Raw genomic sequence first — 20,091 nt, forward strand, 5'->3', positions numbered from 1 at the left:
CTCTTATCAGGAAGAGGTGGAGATGAGGAGGAGGCGGGTTGCACAAAAGCTAGCCTAGAGGAGATTGGCAGAACAGAAGAAAATCTTAAAGAATGGATGTCAGACTGATTGGCTCAAGAAACAGCAGACAGGCAAGACCATTGGACCAGAGTTGTGATTGCAGGCGAGTTTGAAATTGTGGGAAAACAGAATTACAAAGTAGGGGAAACAAAGCATTGCTGGATGAAAAGCCCAAACACCAGAGAATGAGGGCATGCAAGAATGGGGAAAAGGATTTATTGTCTTTATTGAACTGATGCACGTGTTTAATTTCAATCAGGGCCAGTAAAACAGCTAGGAGATACTAACATAAAGCACAATATTGTCCTTCAACTTGTAAGAAGCGTCTAATTAATACAGCATGCGCATAATTCTACAACTTACATGATGTAGAACATATAAATGTGACAAGCTACCATTTGCTGGATTAACAACATGGATGTGAGCAGCTGGCTCTTGGATCAGAAACACAACTTGTAAAATGATCATTGCTTCAATCTTCCTTTGCAAGTGTCTGTGTGGGTTGGTGCTTGTAAATTTGTCGCCGGCCCCATTCACATTATGAAATTACTACAAAAACAATTTTCTCAGAGCATTTTAAGTGCACCTGATTAAAACTGACTGTATTTCAAAGAAAATAGAAAAGATCAACCAATATTTAGTGGCTAATACGACTCGGCAAGGATAGTAGTGTGCTGTTAAAGGAAAAATCAACTTATCTATTTTTTAAGTTTTCTCAACATCAGTATTCTTTGATTATAATTGTGAATGATATTCCATGTACATTCGGCATTCGTATTGCTTCCAGTGCCGTTTAGCGCACAGATAGGTATGTCCACTACGAAAATGAGTCTGAATAGGAGTTTACCTGTACAGTTTTCGAACTAAGGTAACAATTGCAGCCATTTTATGACTTTGTAAAACTTATGATGCTACCATTAAAAGTCCATTATCAGATGACGTGTTGGAACATAGGAGGGGTTTTGCTGACCCCCAGAGTATCGAAAACATATGCTTAAGAGGTAAACAATCTGGTATAAATCAAACCAGCAAGGCATGAATTAACATATTGCTCACGATGGTTGCATTTTGCATGGGATAAAAATGCCAGTGGTCAAAATTTTGACCACTGGCAGAAGGGATTTCTTGACTTGAACCACTTTTAAGATATGAATGATTTAAACAACAGCTGTCAGCCACATGCATCTCCAAAACCTGCAAAGACACCCGAGAGAGAAATGAAAACGCACAAGTGTTGACAAGGGAGCTTGCAGGCAACACAACTGGTTCACAAATTTCCTGCTTCCAAACTCATTACAGTGACAAATAAGCCTATCAACACATTAAACTCAATGTCCCTGTACTAATTTTATCATGGACAAGCCCAGGGACTGGTTGATGATGAGATAAGATGTATGTCTGTGTCTCCAGCATCTGGACCTAAGCAATGCCTGTCAGCACGTTGTTTAGTTATCAAGTAATGCAGTTTGTTCTGAGTTAATCACCTGACTGTGCTGTCCTCTTGAGTGTGCAGCTGAGTGACGGGCAGATCAGATGTTCTCTGTGAGCGGATATACTGAAGATGGCTGCAAAACGAACAAACAGGTTTGGATGGAAAAAACAGGCAGTTTATTGGAATATAGTGTGCCTGAATAGGTGTTAATGGTTTATTTTTCATTTGCCTTTTAAAGAGGGCTTAAAGGACAGGGGTCAACATGCTGTATGGTCCTTCAAGGAATCAAAGAACAAACTTGCATGTTAAGAACTCTCGATTATTTTTTTCTGTGTGTGTGTAATATTTTTTCTTGTGTCTTAAATAAAACACTTCCCCACTGCATTGCCATTTCAGTCTGGAGTTACATTAATTATTGTGAGCATGCCATGCTATCTCGTCTGTGCAGGAACACATTTATCTTTTGTTATTGTCTTCGTTCATTTCGAGGAATGTCACTCGCTTCTAAAATTGTGGTGTTCAAGGCAGAAGGTAGAACTTTTTTTTTTTTTTTTTCCCCACTGTCTGTGTATCACAAAGCTGGGCTCATTTGTCAAAAAGACGGTGATCTGAGGACCCGGCCCCAACGCTGTTTGTCTTGTATTGATCGCTTCTTGTCACGCCTGCCATTCTTGAAGGTGAAAGGCACTTTCTCCTTTCTCTCAAGCTTGAGGTGTTTGCTTTTTAGAAGCTCTTCGAGGACAATTGTGTTGATGTTTCTTAAGTTCACTAAACACAGCTTGATTTATACCTAATTTCTAATCATTATCTGATATTTATAAATAAACTCACACTTAAGTTTCATTTTCAAAATCAAGATGAGTGTTTGTGTCAGGAGAGAATCGATTGATTTTCACATTGCACATTAACTTGAATTAGCAGAGGCATTTTGTTAAGATCAGTTATCTTGACTTTTAGGAAATAAAACACAATGATGCCTCATTGCACTCTTATTTCCACCTCATGCAATCACAATTAGAATTTCTTTTAAAAACCTGTAAGAAACCAAATTATGATAATTCATGTCCAAACATTAAGCTTTCTCCTGGAAAAATCTTACAGAGCAATCTGGTTTCTGTAAGCCTTTACATTAGTTAAGATGGCTAGTTTTCCATGATGTTTGTAAATCTTCATGTCTCAAACGTAATCCAATTACTTAAGTGTATGTAAATGCTCTTTTTGAGTGATTGGTGGGCACCACTGTGAAGTGATGTATTATAAAAAACATAGACTCCATGAAATAATCATTACACAGTTGCTAAATGAAGTGTTACACTGCCTTAAACAGAATTATTCTATAAAGCACTGCATTAAAGAAGAGTTTGAGGACCAAAGGATGAATTCAAAGAAGGGACTGGATCACTGGCAGATAGAAAGATTGGAAATAAAATTGCATCAAAACAGCACCAGGCACCATTATTTGTATTTGGATAATGATTGTTTTTTTTTTTAAATCATGTCAAATCGCATGTAATCAGTGAGCTTTAGCAGAGTGGGATTCCTCCATCTGCCTTCAGTTTTCAGCCAGTGAAATTCAGCTCAATTTGCTCCATTTCAGACTGTCACCTTCTTAATAAAATTTATTTAGCTAAATAATTGTCACTTTTTCAACATGAACTAAATAATAGTAAAATATATATATATAATTTATATATATTTTTTATTTTGGGGCTGCACAGTGGTGTGGTGGTTAGCACATGTTCTCCTACTCCAGCTTCCTCCCACCACCCAAAAACATGCATGTCAGGTGTATTGGTGACCTGACTCTAAATTGACTCTTGCAGTGAGTGTGAATGTGGCTGGCTGTGGGTCTCGTTTGTCTTGGTGTGGCCCTGTGACGGACTGGCGACCCACACTGCCTCTTGCCCAATGACAGCTGGGACAGGCTACAGCCCCCTCGTGACCCAAAGTTGGATTAAGCGGGTATAGAAAATGGATGGATGGATGGATTTATTTTTGCAATTTACCTTTGGGTCATAGTCCATTTGTGATTCATTGTCCAATTAGTTGCATGAGGTGGAATTTTAGCAGACATATTCTTTAACACTTCAGAATTCAGGGCTGCATGGTGGTGTGGTGGTTAGCAATGTGGTAGTTCCAGGTTTGAAAGGCTGGGCCATTCTGTGAGGAGTTTGCATGTTCTCCCCATGTATGCGTGTGTTCTCTCTGGCTACTCCAGCATTCCTCTAAAAGAATGCATGTTAGGTTAAATGGTGACTATGAATTGTCCCTAGGAGTGAGCGTGCATGGTTGTGTGTCTCGTTTGTCCCCGTCTGGCTGAGATGACCTCGCGACCCTGAATTGGTTTAAGCGGTTATAGAAAATAGATGGATTGATGGACTTCAGAATTCATCCAACTGCTTCCATCTTATCATTTATAAACATTAAGGATTCAGTGCCCCAGGAAGCCATGGATGTCCATGCTATGTTTTAGAATTGCAGAGGGGCCTCATCAGATGTATTTGCCATCTCCAATCTCCGCTCAACCACCACAGATCTCAACCCAGATGATGGGTCCATTGCTAATCCTTTCCTTCATCCATCTCACCGCTCCACTGAAATGATGCAGTAGTGATGAGTCTAATCACCAAACTCCATTGTCTCAATTCAGCTCTTGTATAGCAATATATTTAGTTCCATCTAACATGATATTTCTTTGCCTCATTCCACCTCAAGGTGACAAAATAACATGCTTGAATTCTTGACAAAGGATCCTCGACAAAGTTAATGAGAAACTGATTTGAAAAGCCATCTTCGAAATTCAACACACTGTCATTTGTGTTTGCAACTTTGATTTCACTCAGTAAGACATAAGGCTTCATGTGCCTTCTATAATCTGAGATGTTTTCTGGAAGACTTAAAGTATGAAACATGAAATAAAAACGTTTTAAACGTTTTTGCTGTAAGCGACCAATTTTATGTGAAATAGTCACAAAGCAGAGACTGTATTCATGCTGGGAGAGACAAAAATTCAGTTTTTTCTTTTAAATCCAGCATGAATTTTGTAGTAATGCATCTCAGGCGCACGTCTTAATCATGGTCAATACATTTCAAAGACTTATATGGTTTAAAATATGAGCGGTTGGGGAAGGAGCTGAATTCTATTATTCAGCTTCACAGTGTGCCAGACCACCAAATGTTTTTTTTTTTTTTCCACAATATCTTTGTTTTAAATATCACAGCAGAAAGTATGTCCATGAACACAAATGAATAAATTATTAGTATTAAGGAAGTAACTTGAAAGTGTGATGCATTGTGCTGAACGCATATTGTTGCTCAGTGGGATGCTAAAAAAAACACAACAGATACACTGACGCACTGCAGGGAACCTGTCAAGTTTTGCATCATCATCTAGCAGTGAACTGCAAGCCTTCTGTCCAACCTCACCTGAGGAAGGATGATGTAATTCCATGTCAGTGAGGGCAAAAAAAAAAAAAAAAAAAAGGAGAGAAAATCATGTCCCAGAAATTGTATCAGTAACTAACATTTGAGAATCATCTTCATAGGAAAACTAAAGGCCCAAAAGCATGACGGAAAGGCAGAGGGAATGGTAGAACAAGATTTTTTTTTTTTTTAATGGCTGAAAGGGCATCAACAATCAATCAATATAGGGGTTGTCTGCCAAAGTAAGTGGTTGGAAAATGCTCCTTAATGCAGGTGCTTCCTAAGTGCGTGCCAGCAAAATTGTTAACACACCGATGCAAAGGCCATTGATTGTTTATCATAGCAATGCAGTGGCTTGGCCAGAGCTATTCTCATTTAGATTAGCTTTTTTTAATTTTTATTTCATCATCAGCTTAAATATTTTTAACAGTTGCCTGGTTTTCTTCCCAGGAGGAAGTCAAAATGCAAAAGCCAGTTGGAAAAAACCTAAAGAGGCAACCCTCTCATTTGTTGTAGCATCAAAATGACATCACTATGGTGACCCTGCATCACCACAGACGCCAGAAAAGCCCCGGTCAGACACAATAAGGTGAGGACATGACCCCCATTAAATTCTCACAACACACATATAAACATTCACCCTTCCTACGCACCTCTGCTGGTGCAGCCTCATGCTGCTGTAGAGGGATCAGCTGGCACCCAGCAGCACTAGCACAGTTAAAACCGTTAAAACCCTCTAAATGTCCTGAAATGACTTGCAAAGAAGGGTTTAATAGACGCGATATGTGAAAAGGTCAACTGCCATCAGACCCGGCAGCAGTAAAGACCGTCAACAAGACCTGGGTCACATCAGACCTGCAAGTAATCCGCTGCATTTGATTAATCCTGCTATTACTGGAGAGATCAGATGTGTGGCATTTAAACATGCGGAATAACCCACATAAATGGTGTCGGTTATAGAACAATTTAACATTAGGCAAGAGAAATGTGTTTGACTGGAAATCTATGATAAAGTGGTGACAGAATTTCTGCAACGAAAACTGGATTATTTCCAATTTGATGGTCAGACATCAAGATATTCAATGTTGATATACTTTGTGTGAAATGAAAAATAAAAACATAGGTGGGCAATTGTGAGTCAGGTCTGGAGGGGAATGCGAGGGCTTGATAATCAGTCACGTAAACCAATTTTTGCATGTCAAAAACATCCAAAGCACACTATGTGCACACAATTTGTTTTGTCTGTCTCTTTGCTGCAACTCTGCATTAATTAATCTGATGGAACATCTAAACCAAAAATTCTTTGCAATCCATCAAAAGGTTACTAAGCTATTTCAGTCCTGATCAAAGTCACAGAGAGACCTACTTTAAATAAAAAGTTCTTTTTTTTTTTTAAGCAGCGTAAATCAATGAACATTTGTGATTTTCAGCTAATGATAAAAAACAACAAAAGACTAAATTTTTCAACCGGTGTTCCGAGTGGCTTGTTTTAGCAATTATTATTATATTCATTTATCCAGTAGTCTTAAACTCTCATTCACAAAACCTTTTTTCAGCAACATAGCCACCATCACATCATAGTTCTCTAGATTTCCTTGTATGGTGGAGAGAGTGCACCTCAGCTAGAGCATGCACGTTATCCACTGAGACCATTTTAAAAGCAGAAGTTCTTGCACCACGAGGAAAGAGTGGCCTGCTTATCAGAGCAAAACAAAACCGCTTTTGTTTCTGAGACGTCTCCAAGAAATTTAGTTTTTTGTTGCAAGAACAAATTGACCCTTTTCAGCTTCCCTTCAGACCCAACGATCTTGGATCAATTTGTTTTCCCTGGCCGGCGATACAGTCAAAAGACAGCTAAATAAAGTTAAGTTTATTTAAGTTTAAATTAAGTTTTAATCTCCTCTTGGCCTCCAATAGTGGACTAGTATCTGTGCTTGTTCCGTTGGATCTCGGTGCTGCATTTGACAAGCATTCTATTACAGAGACGTGTTATTGGGATTAAATGAACGTCATTAGGCTGGTTTAAATCATACTTATCTAAGTTTATTCATGTAAACAACAGATCTTCCTCACATACAAGAGCATCTCATGCAGGGATCGATTATTTTCACTTCATAGAGGCTTCCATTAGGTAACATTACACAACATGGCATAAAGTTCCATTGCTATGCTGCTATATTTATCTATAAACCAGATGAAACCAGTCAGTTGGTTAAACTACAAGCATGTCTTAAAAACAAAGAACTGGATGACTGCATTTTGTTGCTTCTAAATTCTGAAGTTGTCGTCTTTGGAGCTGAGCACCTCAAGATGAAACCATCTAGCTATAGAATTATTCTAAATGGCATTTCCTTGTGTGACGGGAGGGGGGCTATGACAAAGGGGATTTGTGTTTTCTTTAAGCTACAAATGGTACCGTTTAAAAGTGAAGATTGTCCAACAACGTAACCTGGAGGTTATGTTTCTACCCCTCCAAAGAAATTAAAGTATAAAGCACCTTGGTTCCGAAGCACACGAACAGACGCGATTCCCGTATATAGTCTTTATTTACATAAAATCTTTTACTCCAACTCTTCGTTAAAAATGGCCGTTCCCTGTAATAAAATGCAAAAGCGGTTACAAAACTTTATGCAGGACCGTCATTCAAAGAGCATCTGGTCAGAATTTTTTGAGTTGAGCTGACAACACAGCACATGAGTCTTGAATTGGGTTAAATTAATAAAACATGCTGATTCTCATCAGCATCAGCACCTCCAAATCCGAGACCATGGTCCTCGGCCGGAAAAGGGTGGAATGCCCTCTCCGGGTCGGGAATGAGATCCTTCCCCAAGTGGAGGAGTTCAAGTATCTCGGGGTCTTGTTCACGAGTGAGGGACGAATGGAACAGGAGATTGACAGACGGATCGGTGCGGCGTCTGCAGTGTTGCGGGCTCTGCACCGGCCCGTCGTGGTGAAGAAGGAGCTGAGCCAGAAGGCGAAGCTCTCGATTTACCGGTCAATCTATGTTCCTACCCTCACCTATGGTCACGAGCTGTGGGTAGTGACCGAAAGAACGAGATCGCGAATACAAGCGGCCGAAATGAGTTTCCTCCGCAGGGTGTCTGGGCTCTCCCTTAGAGATAGGGTGAGAAGCTCGGTCATCCGGGAGGGGCTCGGAGTAGAACCGCTGCTCCTCCGCATCGAGAGGAGTCAGATGAGGTGGCTCGGGCATCTAGTGAGAATGCCTCCTGGACGCCTCCCCGGTGAGGTGTTCCGGGCCCGTCCCACTGGGAGGAGGCCCCGGGAAAGACCCAGGACACGTTGGAGAGACTATGTTTCTCGGCTGGCCTGGGAACGCCTCGGGGTCCCCCCGGAAGAGCTGGAGGAAGTGGCCGGGGACAGGGACGTCTGGGTCTCTTTGCTCAAGCTGCTGCCCCCGCGACCCGATCCCCGGACCAGCGGAAGATGATGGATGGATGGATGGATAATAAAACATCTAAACGTGCAACACAAATTCTAATAATAAAGTTAAACAAATAAACCCAAATACAAGTGGACACCAATTCAGGCCTTCAGTACTGAGCAGTCCAAGTAAAGCTCCTCTGATCCTGTTCATAGCATATGGTTAGGTGTTAAGCCCTATTCGGACGGGACTAGTTCAATGGGGGGGGACGTATGGTAATGTTGGTTAACCAGACGACGCCAGGGAGAAGAAATGACCAATTCGGACGGGACAAGAAATCCCTGTACTATTCATCTAACATGGGAGGAGTTGTTGGTTACGCACAACCGTCACATCCTGGATGCCATGCACGTCTTCATTTCACTTCCGTAAACAGACATGGCGCCGACCAGGTCGAAGCATGCGTGCTTGCAAGCAGCGCTTCATCCAGAACCTCCATGTTTGCAAACAGACACACATAATTGTTTCTCTCTTTAAAAGGATGTGACGACATATTCCGTACTTATTACCGAAGGTCGCATTCGCACGGGATTAGTATTACCTATGGTAGATACTCCGGACCGTTTCACAGGAGGTAGAATTCTTGGCAAAGTTTACCGACATACTCCGCTATCTTTACTGACATGGCGTGTTCGGACGGGACTAGATTTCCCGGTTATTATTACTTTACCCCAGGTCCCCCCATTAAACTAGTCCCGTCCGAATAGGGCTTTAGACGTGGACCAAGTTGTATGAAGTGCCTGGACACAACACCTAAACCCACATTTCAAGCCTGCAGCACAGCACTCACAGATACAGTTTGGGTGGAGACACTCCAAAACAAGAGAGAAAGATGCACAGAGACAAGACAACGGCAGCTGGGACCACCGGCGCCACAACACGCCTGGGAGAATACAAGCAAACCACGGTACACTTGCCCACAATACAAATAACGTTCCCTGTATGGGCACATACGTGGGAGGAAGGTGAAGAAGTGAGCCAAGTCCCTACCACTAAAAGAGCCAATAAGCTACAATTAGTGGCAAGACAAATTAGAACTGCATGCAAATTTAAAAGAGACATACCACAGAAGGTGAAGCTGCACAAAAACACTCCCGCCCAAATGCCACAGCCAACACACAGCCTGCTATAAGGCAAAGGAACAGAATGGCTTAATGCCTGCACACGACCTGATGCTCAACTGAAAAAGGTTCTGAAAGCACTACTTACAGTTTCAGATGGACAGAGGAGCCAAGACAAGGCATGCAAGGGTCAGTGTATCAGCAGGCTTGTGTCGAACTTAATTTTTTGAAAGATCTATTTCATCTGATTCAGGTGTGTTGAAGCAGGGAAACATCTAAAACCTGCAGGACAGCAGTCCTTGAGGACCGGATTTGGACATCGCTGTACTGAGGAACCATGGAGTTATTTTTGACCAGGATCTATCCTTTGACTCACACATAAAACAGGTTTCTAGGACTGCCTTCTTTCACTTTGGTAATATTGCCAAATTAGGAGCATTCTGCTTCAGAGTTGTTAGATCGGGTTCTTTTAGTAGGAGGCTCAAGAACGGACCGGAGTAAATTCAAGTGAAAATGAAGTCTTTATTGGTATGGCAACAAGTGCAGTATTTCAGCGCTGGTCTCAGTCTGACAGACCTCGCAAGAATCCGTCAGACCGAGCCCCGTATCCCCGGTTACACCTCGTATATATGTCTCCTAGTTTCCCGAGGTGGATCCCTTGTTGATCAAATGTGATTGGATATGAATTGTCTAACTCAAATAATGTCTCTGAGGAATTCAAATAATGTGTGTGTATCAATCTGCCCTTGGTTTCCCAGACTTTCCTGACTGTTTTGTCTGTCTACTCCTGCATCACTTAAGGTCATATGGAAAAGTACTGAGTCTTATTTTATTCCTAATGTCTAAGAACAAAGCCAATTATAACAGAGTGATGCAGAAAAAGTGGTCCATGCATTTGTTACTTCAAGATTGGACTACTGTAATATGGAAGCAAATCGTAATCAAAATTCAAATTCAAATGCATTATCAGAAATGCTTTTTCATTTTAAGAATGTGGCTGCATTATTTGACTCATAAATATAATTACTAATCAAACATCCTATTTGCATTTCAATTTTCTTCTTCAAGACTGCTCATTCTTTCATTTAATTCAAATGAAAAGGACAAAGACATTTGAAATTTAATTTTCAAAATATGCCTCAGCAAATAGATACCAAAATTCAATTTGAAATGTAAAAGTTGAAAATTCAAATGCATTATCAGAAATGCTTTTGCATTTTAAGAATGTGGCTGCATTATTTGACTCATAAATAAAATTACTAATCAATCATCCTATTGCATTTCAATTTTCTTCTTCAAGACTGCACATTCTATGCCATAATCAAAAAGAAAACTAAGCGGACATTGCTTTTTCGTTTTAGTGGTCTGCATGCAAAATACTGCCCACAATTCGATAATGAAAAAGCAATCTGAGCGGCGCAGGAGAGTGACGTCACGCCTGCTGACCGTGCTACCCATCATGTAGGCTACGGTAGGGGGCGGTGTGCACATTTGCTGTACAGTTTAGCTGCCCAGGTGGAGTCAAACAATATATCCGATTCTGATGCCGGTGACCGGGTTGAACGGGTCACAGAGAGCTTGGCTGCATACTCTGCCGTCACAGATTCAGAGGTTAGTGCAGCAAGGGCTAGCGCGTCGCGGCTACGACCGGTCGGGCCGCGGCCATCGCTGAGGGAGCAGCCATTAATGAGGCTGAGACAGACTTTGCGAACAGGAGTCGGGGGATTACCTTTCACAGGTAGTATTCAACATTATTATTGGTTGCATTTTGTCAATAGAATATTATTGTACTGTATTTGTGTCTGCCGGCGAAATCGTAGCCAGCAAACGTTAAACTAGGATATGTTTATAGCCGGTGTTATGCCGAGAAGTGCCCCCCCTGCTGGTCGTACTTTAAGGAGAGTCTGTGATGGAATGATATGATAAAACTACATCATAATTTGTTTACCTAATTGAATTAACGGATGCAAATCTCAATCAGTCCAAATTTGTATATAAAATTAAAATAACCAAATTTCATAGTTTCAGGTTCATTTTTATATCATTTCATCTGGGCTATAATGAGTTGAGATTGTTAATAGAAAATGTATCCAACAGTCTTTCGTGTTGACTACAAAAGTATTAGTCACGGCCCTTACTTTTGAATATATGTCCAATAATATAAAAATAGTTAGGAATAGGAATCCTCTAAACTCTACAATTGTCGGATTATCATAATTGTACACGTATTATTAATTTATATGAAGAGATGTGAAAAAAAGATGCACGAATGAAACACCATTGTCAGCTCAATATTATTTTTTTTGGATAAATGTAATAATCCACACCTGAAACGGTTTACGCGGGCTCCGTGGATGGGAATGCACTTCTCGGCAGAACACCTCTGTTCACACGGCTATTAGGCCAACGGAGACTTCATAAATCATATATTCCATAACACAGGCTTAGATTACAACTAACACAAGAATGCTACTTTTGAAATAATGCAAATATTACTGTTATTACATTGACCATCACATTTTACTCAGGTTTATTAATGATGTTTATTATGCCTGTATTATTCACATGTAATTCTTTCATCCTAACAAAAGTATTTACCTCATGTCTCATACCCACCCCTCAGATTGTCCGACCGAGAGTTGGTGTTATTCCCTCCATCTTGGGCTTACAGGTTCACCTAATAAGAGTAGGTGTATCATCATAAGGCTATTAGCATTCATAAATTGAAATATTATCAATAACAGGGCGGGGTGAAATACTTATCCCTGTGTGTGTGTGTGTGTGTGTATTTTTATATATTTTAATATTATGCTTCTTCATTTTAGCCAGAAAAGGGCAGGACTACATGTTCTTCCAGAAAAGCTGAAGAGAGCCTGTCTGTGACCACTCAGGATGACAGCAAGGGCTCGCACATTTTCTGGTGGGGGGGGGGGACTCACACTAGGGCCAGAACACCACCTACAGGTACCGTACATTAACAGCAGAATGACAGTGTGTGATAGACTGGTCAGTAGGCTATATTTATAAGACACCGATGCCCGTTGTCAGCTGCCGCTGTTTTGGCAGCTCGAGCCTTGTCGTAATTTTGTACTTTGGAACGGATGGAATGAGAATCCAGCTTTGTTATATACATATGTATGTGTATATATATATTTCTAGTGTAAGGTAGAGGATGTTTGTTTTGTATGTGTATTTATTTGACGATTGCCTATGGTGCCCTACGAATGAATGAGTACGTATGTATACACACTGCTTGAAGATCATTCAAGCTGTTGACCAAACGAATTTTCCAATCACGTACTACAAGTACGTACTTTGTATCATTGAAGAGGAATAAAGACACTATACAGCTGTTATGATTTTTATGTAACATCTTTATCAAATCTGTAATAAAGTATTTCACAAGGCCAAAACAATGTAAGAAAATATCTTTGATTTTTGCTTTTTTGGCTTCACAGCATAACTTTGTTATGACCATAGCATCAAGGTTCAAGGTTTTTTAAATTGCCAATTGTGCATGAACCGCAGTCAAGACACATGCACTACTTGTTCAGGGATCTCTCTGAGTTAGTCTAGAAATATAGAAATACTATAATAAAATATAAAGAATATAAAAAACACTGTACAAGAAGGTAGTTGTATATACACAAGTTTTAATATTTTGAATGGTATCAACCTAAAGCAAAACAAAATGAGCTAAAAGCCCTTGTTATAAATAGGCTTTATTCTTAGACTTTATGTATTCATATTCTGTAGTTCTCTAGATAATCTATGTTCCTAGTTTGTACGTTACACTCTGCTCATACAACGCAAATGTATGTCCAACACTTTAAGATGACGTAGCGGGATAAAATAACTGGGTCAGATAAAGCGGCTCTTAGGACAGATAGGTCTGGTGCAGTAGATGCACGCCTGAAACAACACGCACACACACACATCGCTTATCACATCCAAAGAACATGATGAAGACGGTGGATGGCCTGCTCACAGCATGAGTAAATATTCAATGATGCGTCGTCAAATGTAGGTACAACCTCTGAGATAAGGGTGAACATAAATATGAAATGTTTCCAGATCTCGGGACTTGGTCGGACGGATTTCATGCGAGAACTCTGTCTCTCCAAGTCCAGCGCTGATACTTGACCTGTGACCTCTAATAAATACTTTGTTTAACTTAAGACTGCTCCAACTGGTTCTTGGGCTTCCAATATAAAGAATCGGGTCTAACACCCTGAAAGAGGAGTGTTTTGCAGAGCTTGTTTTTGTCTCATGCTCCCTTTTATGCAGGTCAAGAGAGGTCAGTTTGCCAATGTGGTGGGGCCTTATTTTCAGAAACACAGACACAAACAATGACAACAAGTTGGAATAATGGTTGTTGATGCCAAACTTTGTCTCCTCAATGTGTTCCCCAAGTTGAAAAACATCCTCTGTTCTCCTCCCGGATGATGTACGTGACTGTCGTCGTCTTTACAACTTTGCTGAAGCTTGGCGAATCACCCACTCTGCAGCTCTCAGCACCTTCACTGTGCCACATGATGGAATCACTGGTACACCGTTGTTTTTCAGGGCTAGAAAGTGGTAGCTATCATGAAATGATGAAGGTACAGCATCTCTGACCAAGCTTGCATGGCACACACCACAGGACAGCTTTTGCAGAATCTGGTGGACTACAAACCATGCGATGTAGTACAAAGCATTGTCCACAACATCCACCAGTATAAATATTGAGAAGTAGCTATTTAACATATTTAGAACAGTAATTTTGGTATGATGTTTAAAAAAGAAATACTCAAATCATTAGGCTGAGTTAGTGAGTTTGAGGTTGAAGCTTCTGGGTCATCCTGAGTGGTCACAGACAGGCTCTCTTCAGCTTTTCTGGAAGAACATGTAGTCCTGGCCTTTTCTGGCTAAAAGGAAGAAGCATAATATTAAAATATATAAAAATACACACACACAGAGGGATAAGTATTTCACACCACCCTGTTATTGATAATATTTCAATTTATGAATGCTAATAGCCTTATGATGATACACCTACTCTTATTAGGTGAACCTGTAAGCCGAAGATGGAGGGAATAACACCAACTCTCGGTCGGACAATCTGAGGGGTGGGTATGAGACATGAGGTAAATACTTTTGTTAGGATGAAAGAATTACATGTGAATAATACAGGCATAATAAACGTCATTAATAAACCTGAGTAAAATGTGATGGTCAATGTAATAACAGTAATATTTGCATTATTTCAAAAGTAGCATTCTTGTGTTAGTTGTAATCTAAGCCTGTGTTATGGAATATATGATTTATGAAGTTTCCGTTGGCCTAATAGCCGTGTGAACAGAGGTGTTATGCCGAGAAGTGCATTCCCATCCACGGAGCGCGCGTAAACCGTTTCAGGTGTGGATTATTACATTTATCCAAAAAAAATAATATTGAGCTGACAATGGTGTTTCATTCGTGCATCTTTTTTCACATCTCTTCATGTAAATTAATAATACGTGTACAATTATGATAATCCGACAATTGTAGAGTTTAGAGTATTCCTATTCCTAACTATTTTTATATTATTGGACATATATTCAAAAGTAAGGGCCGTGACTAATACTATTGTAGTCAACACGAAAGACGGTTGGATACATTTTCTATTAACAATCTCAACTCATTATAGCCCAGATGAAATGATATAAAAATGAACCTGAAACTATGAAATTTGGTTATTTTAATTTATATACAAATTTGGACTTGTTGAGATTTGCATCCGTTAATTCAATTAGGTAAACAAATTATGATGTAGTTTTATCATATCATTCCATCACAGACTCTCCTTAAAGTACGACCAGCAGGGGGTGCACTTCTCGGCATAACACCGGCTATAAACATATCCTAGTTTAACGTTTGCTGGCTACGATTTCGCCGGCAGACACAAATACAGTATAATAATATTCTATTGACAAAATGCAACCAATAATAATGTTGAATCCTACCTGTGAAAGGTAATCCCCCGACTCCTGTTCGCAAAGTCTGTCTCAGCCTCATTAATGGCTGCTCCCTCAGCGATGGCCGCGGCCCGACCGGTCGTAGCCGCGACGCGCTAGCCCTTGCTGCACTAACCTCTGAATCTGTGACGGCAGAGTATGCAGCCAAGCTCTCTGTGACCCGTTCAACCCGGTCACCGGCATCAGAATCGGATATATTGTTTGACTCCACCTGGGCAGGTAAACTGTACAGCAAATATGCACACCGCCCCCTACCGTAGCCTACATGATGGGTAGCACGGTCAGCAGGCGTGACGTCACTCTCCTGCGCCGCTCAGATTGCTTTTTCATTATCGAATTGTGGGCAGTATTTTGCATGCAGACCACTAAAACGAAAAAGCAATGTCCGCTTAGTTTTCTTTTTGATTATGGCATAGAATGTGCAGTCTTGAAGAAGAAAATTGAAATGCAATAGGATGATTGATTAGTAATTTTATTTATGAGTCAAATAATGCAGCCACATTCTTAAAATGCAAAAGCATTTCTGATAATGCATTTGAATTTTCAACTTTTACATTTCAAATTGAATTTTGGTATCTATTTGCTGAGGCATATTTTGAAAATTAAATTTCAAATGTCTTTGTCCTTTTCATTTGAATTAAATGAAAGAATGAGCAGTCTTGAAGAAGATAATTGAAATGCAAATAGGATGTTTGATTAGTAATTATATTTATGAGTCAAATAATGCAGCCACATTCTTAAAATGAAAAAGCATTTCTGATAATGCATTTGAATTTGAATTTTGATTACGATTTGCTTCCATACTGTAATTCTTTATTATTGGGCTTTCCAAAAAACTCCAGCCTCCAGCTGATCCAAAATTCTGCAGCCAGAGTTCTGATGAAAAACTAACAGGAGAGATCACATTTCTCCAGTTTTAGCTTCTCTTCAATGGCTCCCTGTTAAATTCAGAATAGAAATTAAAATGATTCTCCTCATATAAAGCTCTTAATAACCAAGCTCTATCATATCCTAAAGCTCTCATAGTGCAATATTTTCCTAACAGAGCCCTTTGCTCTCAGACTGCAGGTTTACTTGTGGTTCCTAGAGTTTCTAAAGGTAGAATGGGAGGCAGAGTTATCAGGCCCCTCTCTTGTGAAACCAGCTGCTAGTACAGATCCAGGAAGCAGACACCCTCTCTACCTTTTAAGATTAGGCTTAAAACCTTCCCTTTTTTTTTTTACAAAGCTTATAGTTTTGGGTGGCTCAGGTGATCCTGAAACCTCCCATAGTTAAGCTGCTGTAGGCCCAGACAGCTGGGGGACTCCTCATGATACACCTCTCCTCACTCTGCTCTCGTTTACTCTTCATGTTGCCTACACATAACCTTATTGTTGTCATTAACTAGTGTTTTTCTTTCTGAGCAGGTGTCCCTGGTCTGGTGTTATGGAGCTTTTTGTTCCCTCCTTCCTGTCCTCTCAACCCCCTGCCAGTCGAGGTAGATGTGCTCCTCTTCCTGAGTCTGGTTCTGCCAGAGGTTTCTTCCTGTTAAAAGGGAGTTTTATCTTTCCACAGTCACGCTCAGTATGGGAGATTGGATCGCAGAGAAGTTTCGGTACAATCTGTTGCTTTCCATGGCTAGGCAATTTTTTTAATTGGCTCTGTATGAATTTGAAATTTAATTAATTTGATTGGATTAGATCTAATTGGCTTCAGTTGGATTGTATCTTTGAAGTGCATTGAGATGGTAATGTTGTGATTTGGCGCTATATAAATGAACTGAATTTAAATTTAACTGAAATTACCCTGTAAGATTAGACCAAATGTAGAGCTCCCAAGACAACCAGGAGAATAACATGCCTGCAGCAAAAGGCCTGGGAGAGCATCATCAGGAAGATAAACCAGCTGCTGGTTGAAAACCATCATCCAGTCATAGACTGCAAAGTATTTTTTGGCAAGATGATAACATAATTTTGGATTCTCAATATGATTTCCTTTTCAGGATAAATAAAATATGGTATTCACTTCACTCAATTCAATTTGAGTTTTTTGTTTACTGATGAACGTCCAAACTTTGGGTGCTATTTGTCTAAAGTTAGTTCAGTTACTGCCGAGTATGAGGATTTTCCTCTTCCCTACTTTTTAAAAACAAGTTAGCATCAAAGTTCCAATGTGAAAGACCTTCAGGCAAACTATTGGCAGAGACCTAATATAGCATTCACAACCATGTCTTGTCTCTTTTCCCTAACCAGTCGAGGCAGATGGCCACCTTGCTTGAGTCGGGTTCTGTTGAGGGTTTCTCCCTCTTCAACGGAAGTTTTTTTCTCCAAAGATGCTGGGCATCTTTATGTTAATACTTCAGAGAAGACTCGCATAAAAAATAAGAATTGCTGTGCTTTATTTTTTTTTATACAATGATCAATATCAATATCATCCCATATCATCATCCTTCTCACTCCTCTGCCCAGTCACTATAGTAACCTGGAGGGACAAACCAAACACTGCATCTAAAACAGGCCTGTTCACTTAAGCTACTAAATTTCACCACCTGGACCTTTAGAAATTCAGGACAGCAATGATATATGTCTCTGTGACTTTTGTCATGCAATGATATTTTGCTTGACTGGAGCAGCAACATTAATGATCACACATCATCCCCGTCATGTTTTTGAAAATGTTGAAAGAGATTACACGAAAAATATTAGCTTGTCTTGAATTTGATTTTTTTTTTAAAGTTGAGATGGGGATGACAAAAAGCTGGAAAAGAATTACTACGAAGAACGAGCTGCAGAAATGTGTTGCAACAAATTAGTTCAAGTGGCCACAGGTCAGTCACATGGCTGAGCACCATCTTTGAAAGCAAGGGACACAGCCAAAGATCAGTTCTGGATACAGCCCGTGATCTTCTATCCCTTTAAGCACCACTGCATTAAAAACAGACATAATTCTGTCATGGAAATCACTGCATGGGCTTAGGAACACTTGCAGAAATCATCATGTCTGTGGTGCCATCCACAAATGCAGGTGAAAGCTCTATCACGAAAGAAGAAGCAACAATGTGAACATGATCCAAAATCACCTTCAAAACAGACTCAGCCAAAATGCAAAAATATTTTGTGGTGAGAGGAATTGCTTGAGTTAGCGCTTATTTCAAAAGCCTACATCCGTGATGGTGTGGGGGTGCATTATTGCACACTAAACTGGAAATGCACCATTAATACTGAAAAATACATAAAGATTTTAAAACAACATATGCTCCCATCCAGGCGGCATCTTTACAGAGAAGGCCTTGCATATTTCAGTAAGGAAATGTTAAGCCACATGCTGCATCTATCATAACAGTGTGGCTTCGTAGTAAAAGCGTCCAGGTGCTGGACTGGGCTGTCTGCAGTCCAGACCTTTCACCAAAGGAAACATCTGGCACATCATCAAACAGATATTACAACAAAGAAGATCCAGGACCGTTGAGCAGCAAAAAAATTCTATATTAAACGAGAATGTGACAACATCCTCTTCCAAAGGTTCCAGCAACTGGTGTCCTCAGTTCCCAGACATTTACAGAGGTGTTTTTAAAAGAAGAGGGGATGCTACATGACGGCAAACACAGCCCTGCCCCATCTTTTTTTTAGATGTGTTGCTGCCATCAAATTCAAGAAGAGCTCAAGATGAGTTTTTTTTTTTTTTTTCACGAAACAGCAAAGTATCTCACTTTCAACACTTTATTTGTTTTTTCTATTTTATTGTGAATAGAATATTGGTTTGTGGGTTTTAAAAATGACTGGATTCCAATTATATTCACATTCACACACAATCCCAACATTTTTTGAATTGGTTTTAAATATCATGAATGAACATGGACTGTTCTCTCAGGAGACTTTTATCTGGCAGTATTCCACAGCTGTGAAATCAGGTATGCTAATCAACAAAGTTGGGTAGGGAAGTCCTTCAGGCTTCTTATTGATACTTGTCATCAGTTTATGTAATGCAGTAATTTATTGTATGCACCACCATTAGGAGTTATTAGGTTAAAGGGGCACTGCATCTGGCACTGCACCCTTCATTTCACACTCATTAGCAGCTCATTAGGATGGTGGCGATGCTTAATCTGAGCATACCAAAATATTATGAAAATGCTGAACAGGTGATGCATCTGAATCAAATCTCACTACAGCTGGGCTTATTTATATGTAGCCATTTGCTAAAAGAAAAACATAATGGTAATTGAGGGATGATAGTGGTTTTTTCTGTGTCAAATAACAGCCTGAACAGACCCTTGTGTCCAACTGTTTCAATGTCTGCACTAAAAAAAACTGATGAGTTTACCTGAGTCACAAAAGTCTAATCCTACCAATGTGGCACAACAGGCCTGTCGAGGTTCGGATCTGTCCATATGGTGTGGTGGTGACTGCAGTAATGATGACAGTCCAGACAGTGTGAGAGTTACACTTACACTATTACATTCTACTTGAAGTTTCAACTTGATAAAGAAAATGATTTATAAAGAATGCAGGGATACATACTGGGAGAAAAACTCCTGAACATATAGTATCCAAACTCTCTCTCAGACAGACTGTTGAAGGTTTCTTCCTGTTCAAAGAAAGTTGTTTTTCTCCCCACTGATGCTGAAGTGCTTGCTCAAATGGAATTCTTAGATTGTTGGGGTTTCTTTCTTTTCAATACTTCAGAGAATAATCGCAT

At 40.0% G+C, this 20,091-nt stretch overlaps 2 long non-coding RNA genes across 2 annotated transcripts; one reads left to right on the forward strand and one right to left on the reverse strand.

Moving 5' to 3' along the window:
* The first annotated feature begins 10,551 nt into the window (after positions 1 to 10,551).
* Positions 10,552 to 12,907, forward strand: LOC142388512 (uncharacterized). Its single transcript, XR_012770310.1, has 3 exons — positions 10,552 to 11,156; positions 12,042 to 12,104; positions 12,244 to 12,907. It is a non-coding gene; the product is annotated as an uncharacterized LOC142388512 (long non-coding RNA).
* Positions 12,908 to 13,753: 846 nt separating this feature from the next.
* Positions 13,754 to 15,699, reverse strand: LOC142388511 (uncharacterized). Its single transcript, XR_012770309.1, has 3 exons — positions 15,403 to 15,699; positions 14,457 to 14,519; positions 13,754 to 14,325 (listed from the first exon to the last, which is right to left on the reverse strand). It is a non-coding gene; the product is annotated as an uncharacterized LOC142388511 (long non-coding RNA).
* Positions 15,700 to 20,091: the final 4,392 nt, after the last annotated feature.

This window comes from Odontesthes bonariensis, chromosome 9 (assembly GCF_027942865.1).
Source record: "Odontesthes bonariensis isolate fOdoBon6 chromosome 9, fOdoBon6.hap1, whole genome shotgun sequence".
Lineage (NCBI taxonomy): Eukaryota > Metazoa > Chordata > Actinopteri > Atheriniformes > Atherinopsidae > Odontesthes > Odontesthes bonariensis.